At 39.3% G+C, this 25,444-nt stretch overlaps 1 protein-coding gene across 5 annotated transcripts in view; it reads left to right on the top strand.

Annotated features, from left to right (window-relative positions):
- The window catches only part of LRRC4C (leucine rich repeat containing 4C), a 1,420,098-nt gene that overhangs the window by 1,232,487 nt on the left and 162,167 nt on the right, over window positions 1-25,444 (top strand). For 2 of the 5 annotated variants that reach the window (XM_059875162.1, XM_059875164.1), the window contains one exon: window positions 18,352-18,526. The exons of the other annotated variants lie outside the window; for them this stretch is intronic. The gene's annotated coding sequence lies outside the window, so the exon portion shown is untranslated. The remainder of the gene's footprint in view (window positions 1-18,351; window positions 18,527-25,444) is intronic. 5 annotated transcript variants of the gene reach the window in all.

The following is a 25,444-nucleotide window of genomic DNA, read 5'->3' as shown; positions in this document are numbered from 1 at the left end:
ACCCCACCCCCTTCTAACCACTTCTGTGAGTAACAGAGAGGCTGTCCATGAAGGTGCCTGGGGACAGTTAGTTGCCTTCAGTTTTGCCAGAAACCTTCCCAACATGATCAGGTAAGGGCTCTTTTTAAGAAAGAGGCAGAAATCTAGTGTCCTGTGGCAACTTAGATAAAGGTCTGAGGGTTGAGCATCACTGCTTCTCCTCTGCCAGCTTTGTCTTGGGGGAAAGAGGCCACTGAAGGAAATTTTTTAAAAAGGTTGAAAAGGCTTAGAGAGCCTGAGGGTCTGAAAGATCTCCCTTTTCATCTCTTCCGTCCCCCATCGCTGCCAGGGTCAGAGAGCTGGCTTTTCTTTAGTTTTATTTTATAACAGAACTCTGCCTGTCAGTCTTCTGGTATTTCTCTCCAGGGCCTTCTATTGGAATCATAGACTCACATAACTTTAGAACCAGAAGACTCCTCAGAGATTTCATGCCAATAAAAAAGGAAACTGAGGCCTGGAAAAGCCATAACTCTTTGGTGAATGGCCAGATCATAGGAAACAGGTGACTCCCACAAGAGCTGATGAAAGTCAGTTTAGGATCCAAACTGGACAGGAACCAGTCATACTTGGAAGGAATGACTTCTCTCCCCAAAGCTACCATGTTTATCTAGAAGGGTCAAGGAAGGTACTTATCCTGAGAGCTTGCAGTAAACTCCTGACATTCCAGACCTCAAAGGTAGTCCATCTCTAGTGTTCATATCTTTTCTTAAGTCTTTTTTTTTTTTTAGTTAATAGAAGAACTCAGATAACCCCCCCCTTAATACTATTTAAAAGATAAAAAAAAATGATCCATGTTGCTGGCATATCCTAAAAGAGATGAAAGGCAGCAGTCTTCTGGGTCCTTTTTGGTGTTGGGCACATTTATTCCAGTGAGTGGTGGTCCCTGGAGAGTCATTAAACAACTGTGGAGTTAGATTTATATTAGAGAATGATAATGGAAACCAGAAACTCCCTGCTAAAAGCCTCTGAGTCTGTTCTTTCACTCACATCATCTATTCTTATCCTTTTCATTACCCCTAACTAAACTAGCCTACAGCTGAGCACTTCTCTAATTTATTTTTCTGGGCACATGTTTCCAATTGGGACACAGCTCAGGCACTACATTTACTGACCCATGAAAATAATCTTACAGGACTGTGTTTGTCCCCCCACCCCCCTGAGATCCCTGTAGGCTTCTGCATATCTTATTCTTTGCAGATATTTTTTCATGTTTATTTTGTTTTTATGTGACCACTGTTAAGTCATCAGTGGTGGTCATAGATTGACACCAGTTTTGTCAAGTTCCTACTCAGTTGCAACTTAGCACCACTGATAAAAAAGAAAAAAGGACAAGCAAAAAGTGTACTCTGAGGATTTTTGCTGCGTAGCTCAGCTCTGGGATTCACATGGGAAACCCAGCCATGCAATCAGCCAATCAGGAAAGGGGATTTTTCTATCTTCCTTTCTTTCTTTCTTCCTTTCTGTCTGTCATTTTATCTTTCTTTCTTTCCTCCCTCCCTGCCTTCTTTCTTTTTTTCTCTCCTTCTTTATTGACTTCAAAATTTCTTCATTGCTCCTCTGATTCAACGTGCATCCCTCCCCTTCACATTTTCACCCCCTCTCCACATTTACACCCACATGCAAACTTTACTGAGAAAGAGGGGGAAGGGGACGGGGGATAGAGAGAGAAAATATGAATGTGTTTAACATCGTGGGCTGGAATGTGTCCTCCCACCCACCTCCGCTTGAAGCTGTTCTTCAAATCTGGAGATGATGGAACATCTAAGGATGTCATCCTTTTTCAGGCTGGTGAATCACGTCACCAGTACAACATTTCAGGACATGCATTGCCCAGACTGGGGTTTAGTTCCTTTGGTTTGGCAATCAGAGTTGGCTCTGTATTTTAGGCAACTTGCTCATGGACTGATGAAAGAACTGTGGCCAACTGTAGATCTGGAAACTTAGTTCATGAGCTTCTTTCAGGACTGAAGTTGGTACCCTCTGAGTGACATTTGTGAGCAGGGTAACTGTATACTGGAATTTGTTGAAGACCACAGGCCCCAAAGCTGCCAAGTTTTGCAGGGCTTCAAGTTACCTTCTCAAATGCCTTCCTCCTCTAACAGCTATGAGCTTCAGGCAATACCTTTAATTTCCCTGGCCTTCAGTGTTCTCAACTGTGGGATGGGAATAATATTAACAAATTGGACTTCAACAAATTAGAACGGTCGTGTGAATTTAAAGTAATGGTATGCAAAGCCCCAGCCTAATAGGCTCTCTAAGGAGAGCTGTTTGTTATGGTTGTTCTCGGATTAATTTGGATTAACTTCCCAGGAATGAATACAGGCTGGCCAAGCACTTTACAAGTTCTGATGGCTACACTTAAGAACCAGCAAATGTGCAACTTACCCTACAGTAGTTGCCAGATTCTTCTTTTGAGGTCTTATGAGGAGAGAGTTTTTGTGATATATCATTTTAGATATGAAATATTGCTTCAAGCTGGAAATTGAAAATCAAGATTTTCTTAGAAAAATAAGTTTCAGCCAAAGTAATACTTAAATGAGATTTTAGGGGAAAATATTGCTATTCTTGTGTTCTATGTTCTTTTGGTCTAAAAGTTGCAGAAGATAGTTATATATTAATGGTATAATTTTGGCTACATATTACATTACCTGGATGTGGAATGCACAAAGTAAAGGCAGATTTCTTGGCAATCATATGATTAATTTAGATGGTTTAAAATTACATTACTAATATTAAGATACCCAAATCCACAATTTGGATTCACGGTCTTCCTAGTTGTAATGAATCCCCTATGTTAGTTATATATCTTCATTTTGTGAAAGGATAAAGACTCACTAGACTCTATGGGATCAAGATTTCATGTGGACATATGTGTCTTATTGTTTGCACATGCAAATCTTCCAACACCAACTCGCCAGTAGTTTTCTGAGACTGTCAGTCAGGGTCACAGTTTATAATTTCATTCTCTACATCAGCAGCCAAAAGTTCTGTCCATTTCCTCAATATGCTTCTGGAAACCTGTTCTTCCTCTGAGGGAAAAAGAATCCTACTGTTTTAATTATTAGTATTCTTGATGTCTCATCTGCGGATAAAACAGTCAGGCTGAGGAGCTGCCCGTTGGATGTTTGCACTGCTTCTTTTCAATTAGGAAAGCAATTTGAATTCTATGTTAGCTTTGGAAAAGCATCCCCAAGTTAACTATTTTCACTGATCTTAAAAAGAGCTGGAAATCATTTGTGAACGTTCTTACCATTTTGCTAATTTTACTTTTTGGTGTGCTTCTTAAAGGTGACTGAGAAATTGAGTAAACTCAAACTCCAGCATCTTGATTTGAATACTCAGGTTTCCACTGGGTCCCATGTGTTATGTGAGCCATTAACCTCTCTGAGCCTGTTTGCTTGTCTGTAAAAGAGAGGTAAAAACAACAACCTCTTGGGGCTGACTGATATGAAGATGGAATCAGGCTGTCATATGCCATGCACAGCGTGTTCAAAAAATGCACATTTAAATTGAGCATCACTGATTTTACTTTAGGTAGCACACAGTTTGCAAAAAACAGATAGGATCTTGTTTGAGGGAAGCTGTTCATATAAATTCTTGTTGATATAGATTAAAAAATGAAAAATTTATAGACAAGGTTAGAGTAACACAAATAGATTTAACTGTTTTTGGTAAGGTCCTAGACTTTCAAAACATATTTGGAAATGCTTTAGTGAATGCTGTTTCTTTAAGAAAGATTATGAATTGTGGAAAATGTACTGTCTGTCCTTGTAAACTTTAGATTGACAAGTATTTTATAATATAGGCATACAAAATAATAGCTTATAAACAGTGTGTTAGAAGATGCTTCCAAGGGATCAAGAGTCTATTGCATGTTTCTTCAAAATGATTTCTCTGGAGAAATGTCAATTTGGCAGTTGAAACTTGATTGGGCAGGTCTTGTGGCAGAAACAGTTTGCTTGTAACGCTCTCTGAGGGTAAGGATTTTACCTGTTCTTTGGTGTGTCCTTAGCACCTCAGAAGAGTGCCTGACAACTGGCGTGCCTGCAGTAGATATTCCTTGAATGTCTAATTGAACTTAATTAAGAGAATCACCTCCAAAGAACTCAAATGCAGGTGTATACACATAAGAAGCCTGGTCTTTAGGAATCTGTGGAAGCTTAATGAAAATACCAGTGAGCGTAATGGCTCTGTCTATGTGTCTTGTGATACCTGCACACACAGAGAGAGATTTTAAGCACCCTTTGAGTGGCTTCTTTCTGTTGGAAAAGCTGAGATCTGAAAGCTCTGTGATAGAGTGTACTTTTCTTAATCTTAGTGCTGTCAATAATGGACTGTTAACGGTTGATAAAATCACCTCATCTCTCTTAGGTTGGCCTTATATTCTTTCCTGTTAAGTAATGGTTAAAAACTAAGAATCTCTCAAACACTAAGACTTTAGGATTTTGAATTCATAACTGACTACCAAGAAATTCAAGACTCCTAGGAGTTGAAAACATATAAAATCTCTGATCCCAGCTTGTCAAAACGTGGAGAACAGCATTGTATTCTGTGAGAAAGGCAGAATTTGTGCCACAATGACAGATATGTAGAGTAAAAAGGTAAAGAAAGCATCTGGAGCGTGTGAAGGGGAAATAGAATAAACTTGGAGTAGGCAAACACTGGATCTCAAATAGTTTTCACTCCTTGTTAGCTGGAGGATCCTAAGTAGGAAAGTTAACCTTGCTATGTCTCAGTTTTGTTCAACCATAAAAATGGAGATCATTTTTCTGGCATTTATTTTGGGAGCACTAATTAAGATGTCTAAATGTTTGGCACATGATGAGTACACAGTAAATGCTAGTGCACTTTCTTTCTTCTTGTTGAATTCTTTGCTTATTTTCCACAGAAAAGGGAACATTTAACCGAAAGTCTGTGAGTGTTTCGCTTTACATTTACTGAGTATGTAAATAAGGATCTTTTGCAACTTTGCTCTCAAAGTGGATAATGTTATTTTTGATAATGTTTTCCAATGTCAGATTCATAGTGAAGTTTAAAAATAATGAACAACTTATGTAAGATTAACAAACTTATTTCAACTTAGGCATAAGCCGATGACAGCTTTTTATGCTTGTGGGTGCTTTCAATACTCATGAGGTTATGGGTGTAATTTTATAATTATGATAGTAACTACCATTTATTGAGCATTTGATATGTACTAGGCACTATGGTGATAATATAACATATTTTTCTCCAAAGTTCTCACTTAGGGAACTGAAACATAAAGAAGATAAGTAATTGGTCTAAGGTTATCCAACAACTAAGTGATAAAGCTGGAGGTAGGAGCTCCATCTTTCAGGACTTTAGAAACAGGATCAGAATCAGTAAAAGCAAACATGTTGCCCTGGTAACAAATAAGCATGACAGCTCACTGTCCTCTATCCTGATACTCAAACTGAATATCTTAATTGGGACTCAGATATCTGTAGTTTTCCTGTTTGCTGAAACAAAGGTTGCAATCAGATGTTAGATTATGAATACCTTGCATCTATCTTTTGGTCAGTCTGTTTTTAATATCCAAGTGTGCCCCTACCTGAGAAAGAGATAACTTTTAAGAAAGACTTGGAGAAAAATTGTCCTAACTCACTCAACACAACTACTGGTCAGACTTTGTTGCAAAATGCTGTGAGATCATCTGGAAATTCATGATCGTATGGAAAATAAGGTCAATTCTAATAATAAGTTCAGAGTTTTGTTAATGGCATCCTACAAATCTGGTGGACTCCTATTTGTGGGCAAGCCCACCTCCCCATCACCTGATCTCAGTCCTTGTGATGTTTGAGCTCTGTAGCACTTAGTACCATTGGTGCCACTGGCTTTCTGAAACTCTTCCTGTGGGGTTGATCTGCCATTTTCTATCACCTCCTTTATTCATTTCACTTTATCCTCCTCCTGTCCTCCTGCTGTCTCCTGAAACGTGGAAAGCCTCTTCTATGAATCAGTTATATTCCCAGTCTCTTTGCATCTCTGAGATGTTTGCTGGTCTTGTTTGGAGAGATGATACTCAAATCTTTGGCCTCAACCACCTTGCATAATCTGACAAGTCCTAAATCTCCAGGGCCAGCAAGATCTCACTTTCTTACCTGGTCTTCTGTAGGCCTCACAAACCTAATACACTTACTGTACTTGATTACTTTATCTCCATACTCTAAGCGATGCAGCCCGCGCCTCCCTGCCCAGCCCCCGCTTGCTAGTGGCGGGTGCAGGCGTCTGCACTGCTTCTCCGCTTGGGGAGTTACCGCTGGGCTCCTAATCTGTGGGTTTTAATTGTTTATTTATTTTTCCTCCCTGTTATGTTGCCCTCTGTGCTTCCAAGGCTCAGCACAGATTCAGCAATGAGGGTGTTTCCTGGTGTTTGTAAACTTTTCTCTTTTTAAGACTTCCTTCCCGGGACTCCCTTTTTTGTCTCTTTTTTGTCTTTTATATTTTTTCCTACCTCCTTTCGAAGACAATGGGCTGCTTTTCTGGGTGCCTGATGTTGTCTGCAGGCATTCAGAAGTTATTTTATGGAATTTACTCGGCGTTTAAATGTTCTTTTGATGAATTTGTGGGGGAGAAAGTGGTCTCCCCGTCCTATTCCTCTGCCATCTTGTATACATAAATCTGCTTTATCTCCAGAAGCCTATATATTTTCAGTTTCATATCAATATCTCTTTAACCACTAATCAAATTATTCATCCATTTACTCACTGTCTCAAACTTAGCTTTTCTATCCCTCAGTCCAGTGTTTATTGTTTCTTTCCTAGATACCTTCTTAACTAATCTTTCTGATGCTAACTCTTCTTCAATATGGTCCATCATTCATATTTCCTTCAGAGGGACCTTACTAAGAAATAAAGCTGAGCATTCCTTCCTCTATATTCTATGAATATAGAATAAGATTCAGATTCTTCTCCTAATGATACACACTCTGACCAGCCTGTTTATTCCTCTCGTCTGTCTGCCATTCCAGAGGTGCATGCATGTATGCCCAGTCATGTCCGACTCTTTATGACCCCATGGACTGTAGCCTGCTAGGCTCCTCTCCATGGAATTATCCAGGCAAGAATATTGGAGTGGGTTGCCATTTCCTACTCCAGGGAATCTTCCTGACCCAGGGATCAAACCTGCATCTTGTGTCTCCTGCATTTGCAGGTGGATTCTTTACCACCATACGACCTGGTCTCCCTGCCATACTGAATGTTTTATTTCTCTGGAGATATCCCAGGCGAGTTTTTGGCTCCAACTTTGTGAAAGCTACTCTGTTTGCCTGGGATCTACTCTTCACAGGTCAAATTTCAGTGCCAGTTACTTCCTCTGGGAAAATCTTTCCCAGCTTTCCTAGACCCTCTTGTCTCTGTTACACCAGCATTTTGTTCATAGAGCTGTGGTAGCTCTGATTACTCTTATATCAATGTCTACTTGGCTGAAACCTGCTAGATTGTGACTTCTTTTAGGAAAAGAACCTCATCTTACCTGCTTATCCTCTCCCACATCTAGTTAATTTAGTGCACAGGAGTATTTAAATGTATTTTGGTAGAGCCATCGAAGGAGTGGACTGATCTAACACATCCTTTGGGTGAAGAGCTTCCTTGAATTCAGTCTATGGTGCAGGTCATTATTTTCCCAATATTTTCCCCACTAAGATCAACTTTTTATTCTTTTTCCTCTAGGGATCCATATTTCAAAACTTAACTTTTCCCAATAAATGCATTGCAACTTGTTCCTCCACTTTCCTAATTACAGACATATGCATGCCCATCACCATTCTTGTAATGTGCTGATTGAACATTGTGACCTTGAGTTGATATAAACTGAGCCAAAAGATGTTTTGCAAAAGACTGTATGCCATTATAGGAGTACATGCATGATTTCTAATTGGCTTTTTGAAATATTGATAAGAGTTGTCTTTGAGGCTTCCAGTCTTTAAAATAGTTCTGGAAATATATTTTGGTGCTAATCTTATGCTCTAATTTAGAGCTGCTAATAGGCTTAGTGCAAGTTTGGCAATGCATGCTCCTTAATGGCATTGTTTGCAAAGAATATTGTTCCTAAAAGTGAAGGCCTGACTTGGAGCTGGACATTGCAGGAGCTGCACAGTTGTATGAAGGGGACCTTCTTAGTTAGCAATGACTATTGGAAAGAACCATGACTTTTAATTTTGGGTCATGCCCAAATAAGGGCTTATGCAATGGGAGAATAAAAAAAGATATTCTCCTTACTAAAAGTGTCTGGATTAAAACTTTGGTGAGCTGCAGTCACTTTTTGCAGCTCACATGCAAATACCTGGTTTTATGGAGCCAGATATATATTCACAGGAGATGCTCTGGTTTCATGCTTTAGAAGGAGTCTTCCTCCTTTCTTTCATAAGAAACAGCAGAAGATACTGAAGTTAAGTGAAAATGCTAAATGGTAAGACCCATTTAATTACGGTTTAATTTTGTTCTTCAATCTTTGAATACAAATGTCTTGAATATGTTGAATTGGAACATATGCTTTTCTTTCAGTATATTTTCCATGTTTTTCTTCTAGTTTTAGATGTTTTCTTCCCCGTTTAGGGGCTGCTATTATTATCTCTCATAATACTAATAGTACTCACTTATAATAGCCATAGAAAATGAGAGAGCAAGTGCAGCATTGGTTCCACTAAATAATAGCAAATGCATACTTGCTTCTGCCAAAGTGCAAACCTCTAAGACAACCCTGTTTGCTTGGGAAGGGTCTATGTGTTATATTCCATCAATTTTCACCAAGTCAGTGGAGGGAATATAAGAGAATCTAGCCAACAAATATATATATAATTTGTTGATAAGATAGGTATCAGGGATGGTGGTTAAGTTTCATAGATTAAAAAAGAGTACTTATTTTTTTTTTCTCTAAGGATGATTGCTACTGCCCTCTAATTATTAAAATCATCTGTAATTGTAGATGTGGTCCTGTCTAGAACAAATCATTTGATTTATTTGCAATGTTTTAATAAATATCCTATGGTCCATATAGTTTTTTTTTTTGTTTTTTTTTTTGAGCCTAGGAATCATAGTATTAAGGAACTCATTCTCAAGACAATAGCTTGGTTTTCTTTAACCATTGACTTGATAATGATGTTGGAAAGTTCAGTAACTAAAAGTTTCATTTTTTAAGGTGCATGGCATTTGAAAATGTAACAATTGTGCTTCTCTAGGATAGTTTAAGATTGAATGTGAGCCGATCTCAGAATGTGCTGATTTATACAACCTTAGGGGAAGGAGGGAGAGAAAGGGAGGGAGGGAGGAAAGGAGGGAGGTACACACAGAGAGAGAGATCGCTCTGTTCTGAGCCTGGCTGTTGTAACCTGAGCGGAGAGAAGTCTGAGTATAGTTAGTGGATCTCTAGAGAGAAGCAGGTCCCTGGACAGGGATCAGAGCCTGGGTGTGGTGAATGAATTCAAATGCATTATGGGGAGTGACTGGGGGACTGTGATTTCTTCTAACTGAAAAGGCAGAAAGTCAGGAGCCATCCTAAAAGAGTTAAGGTCTACACAGTGCTGTTCAGGAAGGCAAGAATGGAACTAGGAAGGCTTTTTCTGTATTGTTTGAACGTTGCCATGGCAATCGTTTCCAGCAGAAGTTACATGTTTTTCAGTTCCCCAAAGCAGCAAACAGGGTTTCCTTCTCCTTCTCATGCTCCCCCTCTCCTTCCCTACCTCCCTGAATGCTTAGCCCTTATCTTTCCATCCTTATTTCCCTTTTGTCTGTCTTTTCTTTCTTTTCTCACCTTCTCAACTCTTTCCTTATTAGCCACAAAAATATTCCAAGTCCAGGAGTCACTTTTAGGCAGAGAGTGAGTCAGACATAGAGCTTCCTCTCTGGCTTTCCTATTCCCTCTTGTGTTTACCTATTAAAGACCTAATTAGATGGAAGCTGTGACTGGAAGCAGGGTTGGGGCTTTCCCTTGTTGGTAGGACACAAAACATATTATAAGGGTTGGTGTTGTGGTGATATGTTAATCGGATCGCTGCAGGCAAGTGCAGAGCAGCAGTCTCTGACAATTAGAAAGAACAATGACTTTCCTATGACAGAGCCCACTCTCTTAACTGGAGAAGGATTAGCATGCATTGCAGGTCTCAGGAAGGTTCCTATAGACCCTGAGAGAGAGCTCTGCCTTGCAAGTGCCTCCTGCCTCTTTCAAGGAAGGCTGCTGCCTCTCCTTGAGCTGATTTTTACTGCCAAAGAAAGAGACGTGAGGGGACAGTGAGAGATCTGGTTTCGTGGGTGATGGGGGACCCGTTGCAGACCTGGGCCGGAGGATATATTGTGGGGACGTTCAGAAGAAATCTTTGCCTGCTGAATGCACGTGGCCAGTGAATTGTGAAATGGGTCTCATTAGAGCCTTTCATATCCCGGCATGTGCCAAAGTGCTTTGCCGGCACCGCGCCATCACTTCAGGCCCAACCCTGCTGCTGCTGGCTGCAGCCAAGAAGGGACAGAGGCTCTGTCTGTATTAAAGCTTTCAGTCTCATTCTTCTCTGTCTACTGTTCATTGTAAGGTGGCTCCGGGCCTTTCAGTGTGGGCCGGGATGAAGCACAACACGTCTAGGTGTTTGTAGAAAGGACACATGAAGGGTTTTGAGCATCACAGATAGGTTGGAGCAGCCAGTGGGTTCTGACACCCAGAGGTCCCCTTTCTTTTCCCTACAACTGGCATCAAAGTTGTCTCTAGACTTCCCGGCACAAATGCCCAGATACTCACCTGAAAGAGATGATGGGTATTTCAGGGCTAAATGAGTCATTAGCATTGTTGTTGTTGTTTAATTGCTAAGCTGTGTCTGACTCTTTGCGACCCCATGGACTGTAGCCTACCAGGCTCCTCTGTCCATGGAATTTCCCAGGCAAGAATATTGGAGTGGGTTGCCATTTCCTTCTCCAGAGGATCTTCCCATCTTATCAACCCAGAGATGGAACCTGTTTCTCCTGCACAGCAGGCAGATTCTCTACCACTGTGCCACCAGGGAAGCCCTGAGTCATCAGAGACTTTGTATTGTTAAATAAAGAGGAACTTTTTGCTTTGGGGGGAGATTCATATACTAGAAATTTTAGAATCAAATTTTATCTCCCAAAGCATAGCCGCATTTGTTCTTGTTGTTCAGTCACTAAGTCATGTCTGACTCTTTGTGATTGGATGGACTACAGCATATCAGGCTCCTCTGTCCTTCACCATCTCCTGGAGTTTGCTCAGATTCATGTCTACTGAGTCGGTGGTGCTATCTAACCATCTCATCCTCTGTTTCCCCCTTGTCCTTTTGCCTTCAATCTTTCCCATCATTAGGGGCTTTTCTAAGGCTCGGCTCTTCTAATCAGGTGGCCAAAGTATCGGAACTTCAGCTTAAGCATCAGTCCTTCCAGTGAATATTCATATTCAATAGCCCCATTGGTAGTAGCTGCCAAATGCTAAATGCTGTATTCCAGGTACTGTGCATGTTTCTTATTTAGACTGGCCAATGATTCTGTAAGATGGAAAGTTTGACAGCATAGACACAGGAGCCAGTTTGACTGGAGACCTGTCCCCGCTTAGATCTGTGGCTTTGGTCAATTTACTCACGGCTTTGAACCTCACATTCTCATGTGCAGCATGAGAATTAATATAGTACAAAGTTGTGGTGAATTATAATTGAAATAATGCATGTGAAGCTTTTAGCAGAATGCTTGCATGTAGAAAACACTCAAGCTATTATTTGTAAAAATGTAAGAGGTGTTTTCATACAACAATATTATGAAATAATCACTAGGTATGTGCCTCAAGGCAGAACAAAATTAAAAATAGTTAAGGGCAGATTGCTTAATGAAAAAAAGGAAAAATAATATTGGAAGATGAATTTATGAATTTGGAATGGTAAATTCCTGATATATTTGGTATAACTCTACAGTTTGAAAGAAGAATAGATAGGATAATTGAAATAGATTTTTGTTGCATTCATTCTAGATCAAAAGTTTAAATTCAACCATGTTAGAGTTTTCGTGTGAAACTGTTGTCTTGTATCAGCTGTGATGTTTCACATTGGAAAAAACTAAAAGATCTAACTAGATTAAGCAAAAACAGAGAATTTACTGACATGCAATTGAAAAGGTCTGCAGTGCATGGAGTTCAGTTATGATTTGATCCAGATGTTAACAATGTCATGGGAATTCTTGCTCTATTTTCTCTGTAATTCTCTTGGCTTAGTATTCTTACATGGACTATTTTCATCCTTAGGCTATTGGGTTTGCACTCCCTCATCCCTCCACCAAAAAAAGAAAAAAAAAAAGATTCACACTCTTATCCCATTATTCTTAGAAAGCATCCTGAGATTAGACTAACTTAGGTCATATGCTCACCTGTGGACCAATCACGGCCTTGAAGGGAATGGAATTGAGGGTCAGATACATCCCTAGATGGAATTTAGAGGCTCTTGAGAGATAAGAGGAATTTGCAGCTGCAGAGATAATCACAAATAACCATAGGTCTAATGGTTCCAAAGGACTTCCCTGGTGGCTCAAATGATAAAGCATCTGCCTACATTGTGGGAGACCTGGGTTCAATCCCTGGGTCGGGAAGATCTCCTGGAGAAGGAAATGGCAACCTGCTCCAGTATTCTTGCTTGGAAAATCCCATGGACGGAGGAACCTGGTAGGCTCCTCCGTCCATGGGGTCGCAAAGAGTCGGACACGACTGAGCGACTTCACTTTGACTTTCACAATGGTTGCAAGTAGGAAGGATGGGTTATTTTGTTTCACATTGTAACTTGCTACAAGGATTAATTTTGTTTCTACTTATCTGTAATGCTATGTTGTATATAGGTATTGAAGTTTTAATAACCAACTAAGAAGTTCTGTTCTTCCAGCAATCATATCACTTCATGGGAAATGGATGGGGAAACAGTGGAAACAGTGTCAGACTTTATCTTTTGGGGCTCCAAAATCACTGCAGATGGTGACTGCAGCCATGAAATTAAAAGACGCTTACTCCTTGGAAGGAAAATTATGACCAACCTAGACAGCATATTCAAAAGCAGAGACATTACTTTACCAACAAAGATCTGTTTAGTCAAGGCTATGGTTTTTCCAGTGATCATGTATGGATGCGAGAGTTGGACTGTGAAGAAAGCTGAGCGCCAAAGAATTGATGTTTTTAAACTGTGGTGTTGGAGAAGACTCTTGAGAGTCCCTTGGACTGCAAGGAGATCCAACCAGTCCATTCTAAAGGAGATCAGCCCTGGGTGTTCTTTGGAAGGAATGATGCTAAAGCTGAAACTCCAGTACTTTGGCTACCTCATGCGAAGAGTTGACTCATTGGAAAAGACTCTGATGCTGGGAGGGATTGGGGGCAGGAAGAGAAGGGGACGACAGAGGATGAGATGGCTGGATGGCATCACTGACTCGATGGACGTGAGTTTGAGTGAACTCCGGGAGATGGTGATAGACTGGGAGGCCTGGTGTGCTGTGATTCATGGGGTCGCAAAGAGTCAGACACGACTGAGCGACTGAAGTGAAACTGAAACTGAAGGAGTTCTATTCTTCCAGCAATCATCTGGCTCTAGTTATCAATTTTTCGGAGCAACAACTTCATCTGCATTCATGCTGTTTTTGCATTGCTCCTCTCATCTCTTAGGAACAAGTGCTTGCTTTTGAAAGGGAATTTACAGGCTTTTTTGGAAGTGAGGAAACAAAAGCAAAAACAAAAGAATCCTCTTCTCTTTATTGGTAGAGGTTTTAAATAATTTCAAATACCCAAACTCCTGGTCAATTGCACCAGCCATGGGAGTGCTTCTACCGAGCTTTGGTTTCACTGAATTTGCCACTGCAAAGGTCTCAGCAGTCACGCCATCCTTTCCTAAATTCTCCATTCTGCCCACCCAGGGATGGTGACTCAGGTAATATGACACAGTATCCTTTGCTTCTTAATGGGTGAGTTAGAGGAAATAAGTGTCTGGGCTTCGAATACTGATATTTGTGGAGAAGTCCTGTTCAAAGCAGAGGACTGCTCAGAAGTTTCTAGGACTGGGAACAATCTCTTTTGTAGTCTTCACACTCTGAAGGGGACATATTAGTGCATAGTATAGGTACTATATTCATACTTATGCAATGACATGCTTCTGTCATGCAGTGATTTGAGACTCAAACCATGTTCATATGCTTCTCATAGAGAAAATTACTGGTGGAAGAGGCTGTGCCTAGAAAGTTAAAAGAAGATGGGCATTTTTGATTACCTGTTATATGGTAGTAGTAGTTTATTTTACATATTTTATCTCACAGTCTTACAAAATTTCAATAATAATAACAATAGTATCAGGAACCAATAATTTGTTGTTGCTGTTCAGTCACTCAGTTGTGTCCAGTTCCCCATGGACTGAAGTAAGCCAGGCTTCCCTGTCCTTTACCATCTGCTGGTGCTTGCTCAAACTCATGGCCAATCAGTCAGTGATACCATCCAACCATCTCATCCTCTGTCATCCTGTTCTCCTCCTGCCTTCAGTTTTTCTCAGCATCAGGGTCTTTTCTAATGAGTCAACACTTCCTATCAGGTGGCCGAAGTATTGGAGCATCAGTTTCAGCTTCAGCCCTTCCAAAGAATATACAGGATTGATTTCCTTTAGGATTGACTGGTTTGATCTCCTTGAAGTCCAAGGGACTCTCAAGAGTCTTCTCCAACACCACAGTTCTAAAGCATCCAATGGTTAAAAAGAAACCAATAATAGGGAACATTTATTGAGTAATTACTATGTGTAGGTACTATTCCATATGCTTTAGCTTTGTAACAACATTGAACCCACAGGCAAATAAGTGCATTTTTTAGTATGAAGAATGGAAAGTTTGGAGAGGCTTAATGACTTCCTCAAATCACAGAACTGATAAATAGCAGTTCTCTTTTGAACTTCGGGTCAAACCTGCAGTTTCTGTGCTTTGCTATGCTGCCTCTTACAGGAGATTACTTAACTAAAAACAAAAACAAAAAAAATCTTAATTTTTTTTTTTTTTAAGATTCAAGAAACTGAAATGCCAAAGTAAGTCTTTCCTTTAACTTCATTTGCTTTTTATTTGTTCTGCCTTCCCCTCCCCTTCTTTTATTAGGTAGTCTCCATTTTGACAATCCATTATAGTATTTTTCAGCCTCTAGTTTAACCCAGGGCAGCTGCCCCACCACAACTCTAGATGTAAGAGTAAAGCTTTACCTTCCCCATTTATGTTAAATATAACCGTTCGAGATCATCACACGCAAACCTAAGAGGTGTTTTAGGAGGGCTTCTTCTTTGTCATAGGTTGGGGAAAGTGAAGAAACCTTTCATCTCTCAATGGTCTACTGGCAACTGAACTTTCAATACCTCTGCAGATATTAGTGGTTGGCAGGCCCTCTTCCTCTAGATGCAGTGATACTAATAATCACAAGCTTGGCTGCATGAGGCTGTGCCGTGCATTTCTTTACTCAGCTGTAACCATCAGAAGACGTCTTCTTCCATAGATAGAAAAGGAACACTTGGCCCTTTCCTCAGTGGTTCCTAAGACTCTTTACTCTTCCCCACGAGGATGGTACGTGGGAGAGGCAGAAGGGGACATAGCTCTGAGACACTGTTTTTGCTGTCGTTCCCAAGAAGCTACCCAACAAAATTGCTATTCTCAGCTCATCTGGGCATCAGGCCAGATTGGAGGCAATGCCCCAAATCAGTTTTCTTACTCCTTCAGCATACCTCCCTTTCTTTTGCTTATGAGACAGACCCTGCAGGAACAGGGAAAGCAGGCACAACGCTCTATCATGGCAGGAGCTGGGGACACTAATGCTTGCTCACTTAGTGCCCGTGTACACACATACAGATGCACATACATGATCCCCAGAGCCTCACCTCCGTGTCCTGAATTCCTACCTGACTTCTGAAGGACCTTCTAGAGACATGTGTCATTTATTTTTCTCTAGGGCTCAAGATAAAAAGAGAAAGAACTATGTACGTGGTAATAGACTGTGGATTCTGGGCATGGTTTGACAGCTGAGAAATATTCTCCTGATTGCCTCCTATGTATTTGACCCAATATCTTCTGTTCAAAGAATATAAAGTGGTTTTAATATCAATTGTGGCTTCTTATCCCCCATTCTAAGGCCTTTTAAAAAACAAATGGAAGAGGCTTGGGCTAATCACTGTTTTATAATATCTGAACCACTGCTTCCTGTCCCTTGGGGCTGGCAAGACAGAGTCGGCTCTTATTTTACACTCTATGTAGAATATGCCCCTTTCCTAACCTAACTCAGGCTTTTAGCACTTATCAGGCCCAGATAACTATAATCATGTCCTGATTTAGCCTTCTCAGTCCTGTCTATCTTTATCACCAGTTGTTTATCTTCCAAAGGCACTGCTTCTGTGTCATTCTCCTACTAGTAAAGCCTCTCTTATGAAATAAGTGCTGGACCCCGAAACCTGGCATTTTGCCAGAGGGACTGTATTTCTCAACTCTTTCTCCTCTCAATTTCAGTTTGTATCTTGGCTATGGTATTCAGGTCAGTTCAGTTCAGTTGCTCAGTCATGTCTGACTCTTTGCCACTCCATGGACTGCAGCGTGCTAGGCTTCCCTAACCATCACCAACTCCTGGAGCTTGCTCAAACTCATGTCCATCGAGTCATTGATACCATCCAACCATTTCATCCTCTGTTGTCCCCTTATCCTCCTACCTTCAGTCTTTCCCAGCATCAGGGTCTTTTCCAATGAGTCAGTTCTTCACATTAGGTGGCCAAAATATTCGACCTTCAACTTCAGCATCAGCCCTTCCAATGAAAATTCAGGACTGATTTTCTTTAGGATTGACCAGTTGGGTCTCCTTAAGTCCAAGGGACTCTCAAGAGTCTTCTCCAACACCACAGTTCAAAAGCATAAATTTTTTGGAGCTCAGCTTTCTTTATGATCTAACTCTCAAATCCATATATTGCTACTGGAAAAAACAGTCTTGACTAGCTGGACCTTTGTTGGAAAAGTAATGTCTCTGCTTTGTAATATGCTATCTAGGTTGGTCATAGCTTTCTTCCAAGGAGTAAGAATCTTTTAATTTCATGACTGCAGTCACCATCTGCAGTGATTTTGGAGCCCAAGAAAATAAAGTCTGTCACTGTTTCCATTGTTTCCCCATCTATTTGCTATGAAGTTATGGGACTGGATGCAATGATCTTTGTTTCTTTAATGTTGAATTTTAAGCCAGGATTTTCACTGTCCTCTTTCATTTTCATCAAGAGGCTCTTTAGTTTCTCTTTGCTTTCTGCCATAAGGGTGGTGTCATCTGCATACCTGAGGTTATTAGTATTTCTCCCGGCAATCTTAATTCTAGCTTGAGTTTCATCCAGACTGGCATTTCACATGATGAACTCTGCATATAAGTTAAATAAGCAGGGTGACAATATACAGCCTTGATGTACTCCTTTCCCAATTTGGAACCAGTCCATTGTTCCATGTCTGGTTCTAACTTGCTTCTTGACCTGCACACAGATTTCTCAGGAGGCAGGTAAGGTGGTCTAATTTTTCCATCTGTTTAAGAATTTTCCACACTTTGTTGTGATCCACACAGTCAAAGGCTTTGGCACAGTCAATGAAGCAGAAGTAGATGTTTTTCTGGAACTCTCTTGCTCTTTCCATGATCCAGCAGATGTTGGCAGTTTGATCTCTGGTCCCTCTGGCCAGGGTGTACTGTTTTCATTCCCCATATCCTGCTCTGTATGGGTAATCATTCTGTGTTCCTACTATCTGTTTTCCCACCTAGACTGAATGCTCTCTGAGGTCAGTCCTTTGGCCGTCACTTTTGTGTCTTCACCTCAAGCCTTACCTATAAGACATGCTCAGTATATACTTTGCCATTGAAAAAAAAATTTTTTTCTCCTTTATAAGCTTCTAATTGGTGATCTAACAACATTTTAGAGAGCAGTGCTTTGTTTTTAATAGATTTTCTTTAATTTTCTTAATAAAGAGCCTCAAAGATTCTACTTGGGGACAGGCAACCTTTTCTATTAGAGGACCCCATCTGACAGTGTCTTTCTTTGACATAAGAGAAATTCTCTTTTGCCGAGCTTTCTGCGGGGTACCCTTAGAGAGCCATTGTTTGAAGAGCAGTAGATCAGAGCTTCAGGTTTCCTGTGGCTGTTTGCTTAGCAGGGATGTGATGGTACAAAGTCAAAACAATGTGCTTCTGTGGGCAGAGACAGGCGTGTCTTCTGTGGAGGTCTACTAGCTTTCATTTTTCTGTAGTGTTCACACGATGATGGCTTTCCCAGGCTTAATCAAGGTCCACATTTATGATGTCATTTTTTCCCAGCTTCCTGTGCTATGAAAGTTACAAGGAGCATAACAAAGAAGTTTGACCATTTTACATCTCCTGGCCATATTTCCACATTATTCTTATACATGACATTGATTCCTGAGAATCCACCAAATGGGCAGGTGTGATGCTGAAGTTTGCAAGAACAAACGTGAAAGAGAAGCCGAATGCAGTGAGTTTCTCACAAAATTAAGTTGATATGATTTTAAAACTGACTTTTATTCTTTTTAAATTTCTTGTCATTTTATTAGGTTCCAAATGACATTTTCAAAGGTGAATGATTATGGTAATAAATGGTATTTAAAAAAAATATTCTGCTAATTTCATTATAGTTGGCAAGATAAGTTACTGTGTCTGTGTGGGTTCATTGGTTTGTGACAAATGACTCTTGTATCTGTCATTAACTTCAGTTAACTTCAATAGTTCAATAGTCTAGAACACTGCCATAAGATATAAACATTAGAGCCCTAGAAAAAACTTGGAGCAGGTGGTTCTGGGTAAAACAGGAAAGTGAGCCTATATCTCTGCAGCTTCCCCAACAGCATCTTGGTAATGGTCATTTCCCACTGCTGAATGCTGTTTTCAAGTAGAACTTTTTCCAGGACTGATGCTGCTACTCCCTGGCCTCAGGACTCCAAGCAAGTTTCCTGTTTGTATCCTTCAGTACCTGTAAAATGAGGAGCTGGAGTTAGATGCTCTGTAGTATTCCTTTGAGCACTCTCTTTCTAGAGTCTAAGGCATTTCACAAAACTATTTGCAGGTAACAAGACTGCATTTGCCAGAGAGAATGGAAATGCCTTTCCCTTGTTCCTTTTCTCAGATATTCTGGCCAGCTTATTTCCTTTCTTTACATCTTCTTGCCCTTCTCTGTTGCTTTCTTTTTTTTTTTTTTTAAATCATGCTTGTCAAATTTATTTCTTTCTTCTCCTGTCTCTTTCTTGCCAAGTTCTTCTTCGCATTAGAGTTGCCTATTTTGCGTGTGTGGCAATTCTGCAGGGTAAGCACTTCATTTTAGACTTGCTTCCACTAATTAACTACAAAATTAAGTAGGTGAATTCATTGATTCAGCACTTGGTTTGCTGTTTATATTAACTCATTAAAAGGGAAGCCCTGGCTATGGCCAGAGGCTTGACGGGAATCTGTCCCTCCCCCTGAAATTTCCTTTGACTTCCCACACTAGATAGCAATCTCGCTGTTTCTCAGAAGTATTCATGCATCTGGGGAGCAGCCAAATGACCGAAGCAGCATCAGACAGGAATTCCATTCTTTGTGACTACAGCAACAATCCTTGCTTGTTCTTCTCCTTCTCTGTAAGCTTCCTGCTGTGCCTTCAGTTCTACTTTTGTTATGGGTACGTGTGTGCTCAGTCCTTCAGTCTTGTCTGACTCTGTGTGACCTCCTGGACTGTAGCTCGCCAGGCTCCTCTGTCCCTGGAATTCTCTAGGCAAGAATTCTGGAATGGTTTGCCATTTTGATATCTGGAGAATTTCATTTTGATGCCTACTGAGATTTCAGGCATGTCTATTCCATGTCAGATGCCCACCCAGCCACTGTCCACCTACCCTCAACCCCAAGAAGAAAGGAGGACTGCAGACCTGGTTGAAACGTTCACTGCGTTGCCATCAAAAAGAGCTCAAGTAAGAAGCTGTTAGGGTTCCATACCCTGCATTAGAACCGTCAACTGGTTTTCAGAAAAAGGAGTCACTTAAAATCTGGTTTTGTTTCTGTTTTCAACAATCAAATCGTGTGTCATTCTTTTGTGCTTTAGCCCATAATAACCACAAGTGAATAACAGTTACAGTGGTCATTTGTCACAGAATTGTATTTACCTTTTTGATTTGTGTAGGGATTCACAACTCCTTTCACATCCCAACAAATAAGGATCTAAATGAAAAAAAATATGTTTATGGTAAAATGGAATGGAACGTCGTGGTTTGTAATACAGTAGTTTCCACTGTAAAAGAAGGCTTTCTTGGAGCCCATCCAGACAGTTCAGTTACTTGTCTAAAACAAATGGACTAGAAGAATAATGTATTAAATAAATGTTCTTTGCTTTCCTATACCTTCTTTATCTCATGTGTCTGTTAGAAGTCCTGAACTGTGCTCTTGCCTTAAAACAGTTAACTTTATTTGTTCCATTTAGTATATTGTATGCACTGGTTGTTAACATAAATTGACCTTAACTTTCTATTATAGCACAACCTCTGTTGTACACACCTTGACCGTGGTACTTATCACATTGTTTAGTAATTACATGTTTATTATCTATCTTCCCCACATAATTTTGAGTTTTTCCTGTGTAAGAGCCAGACTTCTTCATGTACCTCTTCGGTACATAGCAGATAATCAATGTTGTAAAAAATAAATAGAATAGTGAACACTTGAAGCTTAGAATTTGTTTAGAGCAAGATTTGATCCCTCTGTTGGCAATACAATTTAAATTTGAGTAAAATTCCCATTTGTAACATTCAATATCATGATATTCTGAATTAGTCTATCTAATAGTGCTATTAAATTTGTTCTAGGCCTTTATGTTTTAGGACACTACTTTAGGTCTTTAAACATATCTACACATGGTTTTAAAAACATGATGAATCAATATAACTCAAAGAACTAACTAGTTTTAACTAAGTTATCCAATAATGTTTATCAAGGAAAAAGAAAAGTTCCCAGTATAATCAGTAAGCTCTACTTTTTATAGTGTAACTATTTTATATTTGTAAGTTTGTTCTGAAAAACACAGAGACAGAGTGAAGAAATCTAAGGTGATAATAGCTTATCTTAGGTCAAATTAAACTGTTAATTGTTAAATCCCTTCCAAAATCCTGTGGTATAAACCAAACGTATGAGTTTTGCCTAATCTTTGCATTCAAATTCAAAAATATTTTAATTTGATAATATCTGAAATGTATATATGTGTGTGTTTATATGTATTAATTTATAAACATAGGCATATATGTACATATGCCCGTGCATATAAATATGTATGTATATGTCCACAGATATGCATACATATTCCTTAGTAGATCATAATTTAGAAGTATGGTCTTAATTTCAGTATTTTACCTACAAGATATAATGTTAATGGCATTATGCTGTCATTAAAATTATGAATAGAATGTGGGAGATAAGATTAATGGAGGGTGATTTTGCATTTGTACAGGAATGACCTCATTTTCATTATAAAAGGGATTATATATAGTTGGAATTTAGTGTAATATAGTTGTGGTTCATTTAATAAATTATACAAGAAAATATTATTTCAAAATCACACTCCTTTTAAAACCTGATACTATTGTTTTAACAGTTTTGAACAAAGATTATAGCCTGACTACAAAGTTAAAAGTAAGACAATTATTTGTATAATTTATATAATATGTTTTATATATATTATATTTATATAATAATTGGTATAATAATATTATACAAATGTTCACATTGATTTCCATTTGAGAACTTGCTTGCTGCTAAATTTTAGCTCCTAACATGTTTTTACAGTTAAGCTATAATAACTGATTAAAATAAGAGTTTCACCAAGTATTGGGTACTTTGGCTAGTTTTGATACAATTACATAATTTTGGACTCCAGGGAAGTGCATGCATTCCACAAAGTAGGATCTGTGACTAAAGGTAGGAGAGCTAGTGTATATAGATTATTGATTTTGAGTGAAGAATTTGAATTTGCATGCATTTTAAAAGATAAATTCAGGATTCTTCTTTGCCTTTTGAAGCAGTAATGCATTTGGTGTTTTTTGCAGTGGCACAAAAAGGAAAATGAATCATAGGTTTACACTGTATTCATAGAGTCTAGATAATTTAATTAATGTTTTTATAAGACATGTTTTCCTCCAACATGATTTTTGGTTGGGACTTTAAACTAAATGAAGATGTTTTATTGAAATTATGATTTCTAACAACAACTTTTTTTTTTGGATATACTAAGTTGAATGAGTCTGAGGACCATTGTTGTTTCTCCATAGGACGTTAACCTTTCTCTGCACATACACACAATTTTTCAATTATATCAAGGGGTTCACAGAATCTCTTCCATGGATCATGGTTCTTGTTTCATAGATGAAATTCTTATTAATAGGTTTACCTGGGTCATCTACCAATCTAGAACTCATAGCAATTTCCTTATGTATTTATCATTGCCTTCAATTTCTGAATCAAACATGAGTGAATCAAGAAAAGTTGAAATTCATTATAGTCCCAGATACTCATTTTATCTTGTTCTTGAGTATGCAGTATTGCATCTGTTGTAGCCTGCTCTTTGTGAATGAGTTTTGTTGCGGCTTTTTGTTTGTCTTGATTTTTTTTTTCTGTTTGCTTTTGCTTTTTCATTTTTGAGGCTGTTGGAGGAAAATGTTAGCTCCAAGAAAGCCACCAAATAACTCTTTTCTCATGGAAATCTCAAAATATTTTTCCATTATTGGTTCCACCTCTTCAAAAAGCTTCAACTTGATGAAAAACTTTCAGGTTTCTGGAACTCCTGAGTATATGTCTGTTCTGGCTACAGTCAATTTGGAGACTGCCCATTGCAATGTGCAGACATGGATGAATGTGTCATGCAAGATTTTTAATGATATTTTATAGCACTGAACTTCAGATAGAACCTTTTGGAATAGGACTGAATGCTTGTCTGACTGGAATTATATCAATAACTGAATGAGGTAGGAGATAAAGCAAGTGGCCTGCACTCTGTGATTTGTTTCTAGTTTGTCAAATAATAGGATGTGATAAAATAAAATGCTATCACTGATGCTCTGGGTCTGGGATGTAGTTGAGAATGAAACCACTGATGTCCACCAGATTATCCATATGTACCAGTCTTGAAAGAGTCCCTCACGTGCCCTCACCCACATAGCCAAAGGGAATCTACTTGCAAAGTTGATGAGAGTGAAGAATGAATGCTTCAAACACCTATGAGAAGTTTAAGGTTGAACAGAAATATTATTTTAGTAGTTTAAGGGGGCAAGGAATAGCCCCAACTCGTATTCATTGAGTCCATTTCAGCCAGAGCCAGGACCTGGGCATAGCTGACATAGTTCAGTGCAAAACAGATTATCAAATATCTGTTTTGTAACATGCTAGCCACTACCAATATATGCTAGTTAGGAAATCCTCTCGATTACATAGAGTTTTAAAGTTAGTAATGAAACAAATTTAACTTTCATTACCAGCCTTTGTGTTCCACCATTTCTGGAAAGTTACTTAACCCTTCTGAAACTCTCTTTCCTGATCTGTAAAATGAAGCTGTTCTGCTGTCTTTCCAACATTTAGTGCTACTGAAAAGATAGAGAAACAGATGGCAAAGCAGAGGAAACTACAGAATTTATATATTTTTTTAAAAAAGCCTTGGTTTTCCAGTCTACTGGAAAGGAAGGGATCCCTTGGGGACTGGTTTTTGAATGGCAGGGCTAGTTGTTTTTCTTTAGATAGGATATACATCTGGGTTGAATTGGGAGTTAAAATGTTGATGAAAATTATTTTTGGATGCATAAAATGCATCCAACCCTTTAGTGCCTGAAAACCTCTTATGAATTTTGACAGGTTACTCAAATTGAGAGTTTACATCTCCATGGCAGCACCTGGCTTACAGTAGGTGCTCCAGCGTCATTATGCTCAGCCTTTTCCCCAGTAGCCACATTATTGAAGAAGGAAAAATAGAAAAGAGCATTAGAGCTGGCTTATCCAGATTGTTTGTGTACACTACGGTGATCAAAATCACCAGATACGCATGATAACGCTCAACTTCGTTCTGCCTATAAACAGTCAATGATCTTGTTAGTTGCAGCTGTACACCCAGTGGGAGCGGAAATCTTTGTTTATTGAATTTCCAGGTTCCAATCAACTGTGCAAGGAGCAACTGTGTTAAAATGAAAGTCAATACTCCTCCTCTTCTCCTTTCTTCACCTCTGTCTCATCAGAAGAAGGATTTGGGTTCTTAGATTGGTTGAAAATGTAGAGGTTTTTATATAAAATTGAAGAGAATCTTAAGTCTTAATATTTATCTCTGCTTTTTTTTTTTTTTTTTAAGAGAACGAGTGAGCATTATGGGCTGAATCTTGTCCTCTAAAATTCATATTTCAAAGTTCTGACCCTCCAGTGTCCCTGAATGTGACTGTATTTGGAGATAATGCTGTTAAAGAGGTAATTAAGTTAAAGTGAGGTCTTTAGGGCAACTTCTAATCCCAAACAACTGCTGTCCTTATAAAAAGGACAAGTGGACACAGACTTTCATGTACACAGAGAAAAAAGCTGTGAGAAAACAGTGAGAAGGCAGCAAGTTAGAGATCTCAGAACTTAGAACTGCAGGTAACTTGACCTTGGACTTCTAGCCTCCAGAACTGTGAGAAAACAAATTTCCGTGGTATTTTAAGTCACTGTGGTATTTTGTGATGGCAGCCTGAGCAAATGGATACATAGCGTTTTCCTTAATTGGATTGGTAAGCCATGGCGATCCTACTAGAAAAATTGTTTTATTTATGTATCTATCAAAAGAATGGATTCTCTCATCATCACCTCTAGCAAGCATAGACCATCAGTCCGACTGTCCACCAGAATGGGAGGAAAAGTGTACAAGACTTGCTCTTTTATGAGAATCCTTGCATTAACCTAAGAAACCGCACATGGGGGGTTAGCTTTATGTATATGCAGGAGACCTGAGTTCAGTCCCTGGATTGGGAAGATCCCTTGGAGAAGGGAATGGCTACCCACTCCAGTATTCTGGCCTGGAGAATTCCACGGACAGAGGAACCTGGCAGGCTAGAGTCCTTGGGGTCTCAAAGAGACAGACCTGACCGAGTGAATTTCACTTCACTGGGTGATATAACCTCCTTCCATTCAGCAGTTCTTTCAGGAGATACAGATTCTAAGAAGGAATTCCAAATTCTAAAAGAGTATTATTTAGCCAGATATACCAGGATCTGCCCCACAAATAAAGATCATCTCAGAGACTCCTTAGAGTTCCTAAAACTTGCTCTGCAGGGATCTTTTCCTCCTGAAGTGGGGCAGGGATAAGAAATGTACATCTTATCACAAAAGAATAAACAAAACCAAGGCTATTTATCAACAACCTATTCACTAT

This window comes from Bos taurus, chromosome 15 (genome assembly GCF_002263795.3).
Source record: "Bos taurus isolate L1 Dominette 01449 registration number 42190680 breed Hereford chromosome 15, ARS-UCD2.0, whole genome shotgun sequence".
NCBI classification, from domain to species: domain Eukaryota; kingdom Metazoa; phylum Chordata; class Mammalia; order Artiodactyla; family Bovidae; genus Bos; species Bos taurus.
The sequence above is the reverse complement of the archived record's forward strand: the minus strand, read 5'-3'. Positions and strand labels throughout refer to the sequence as shown.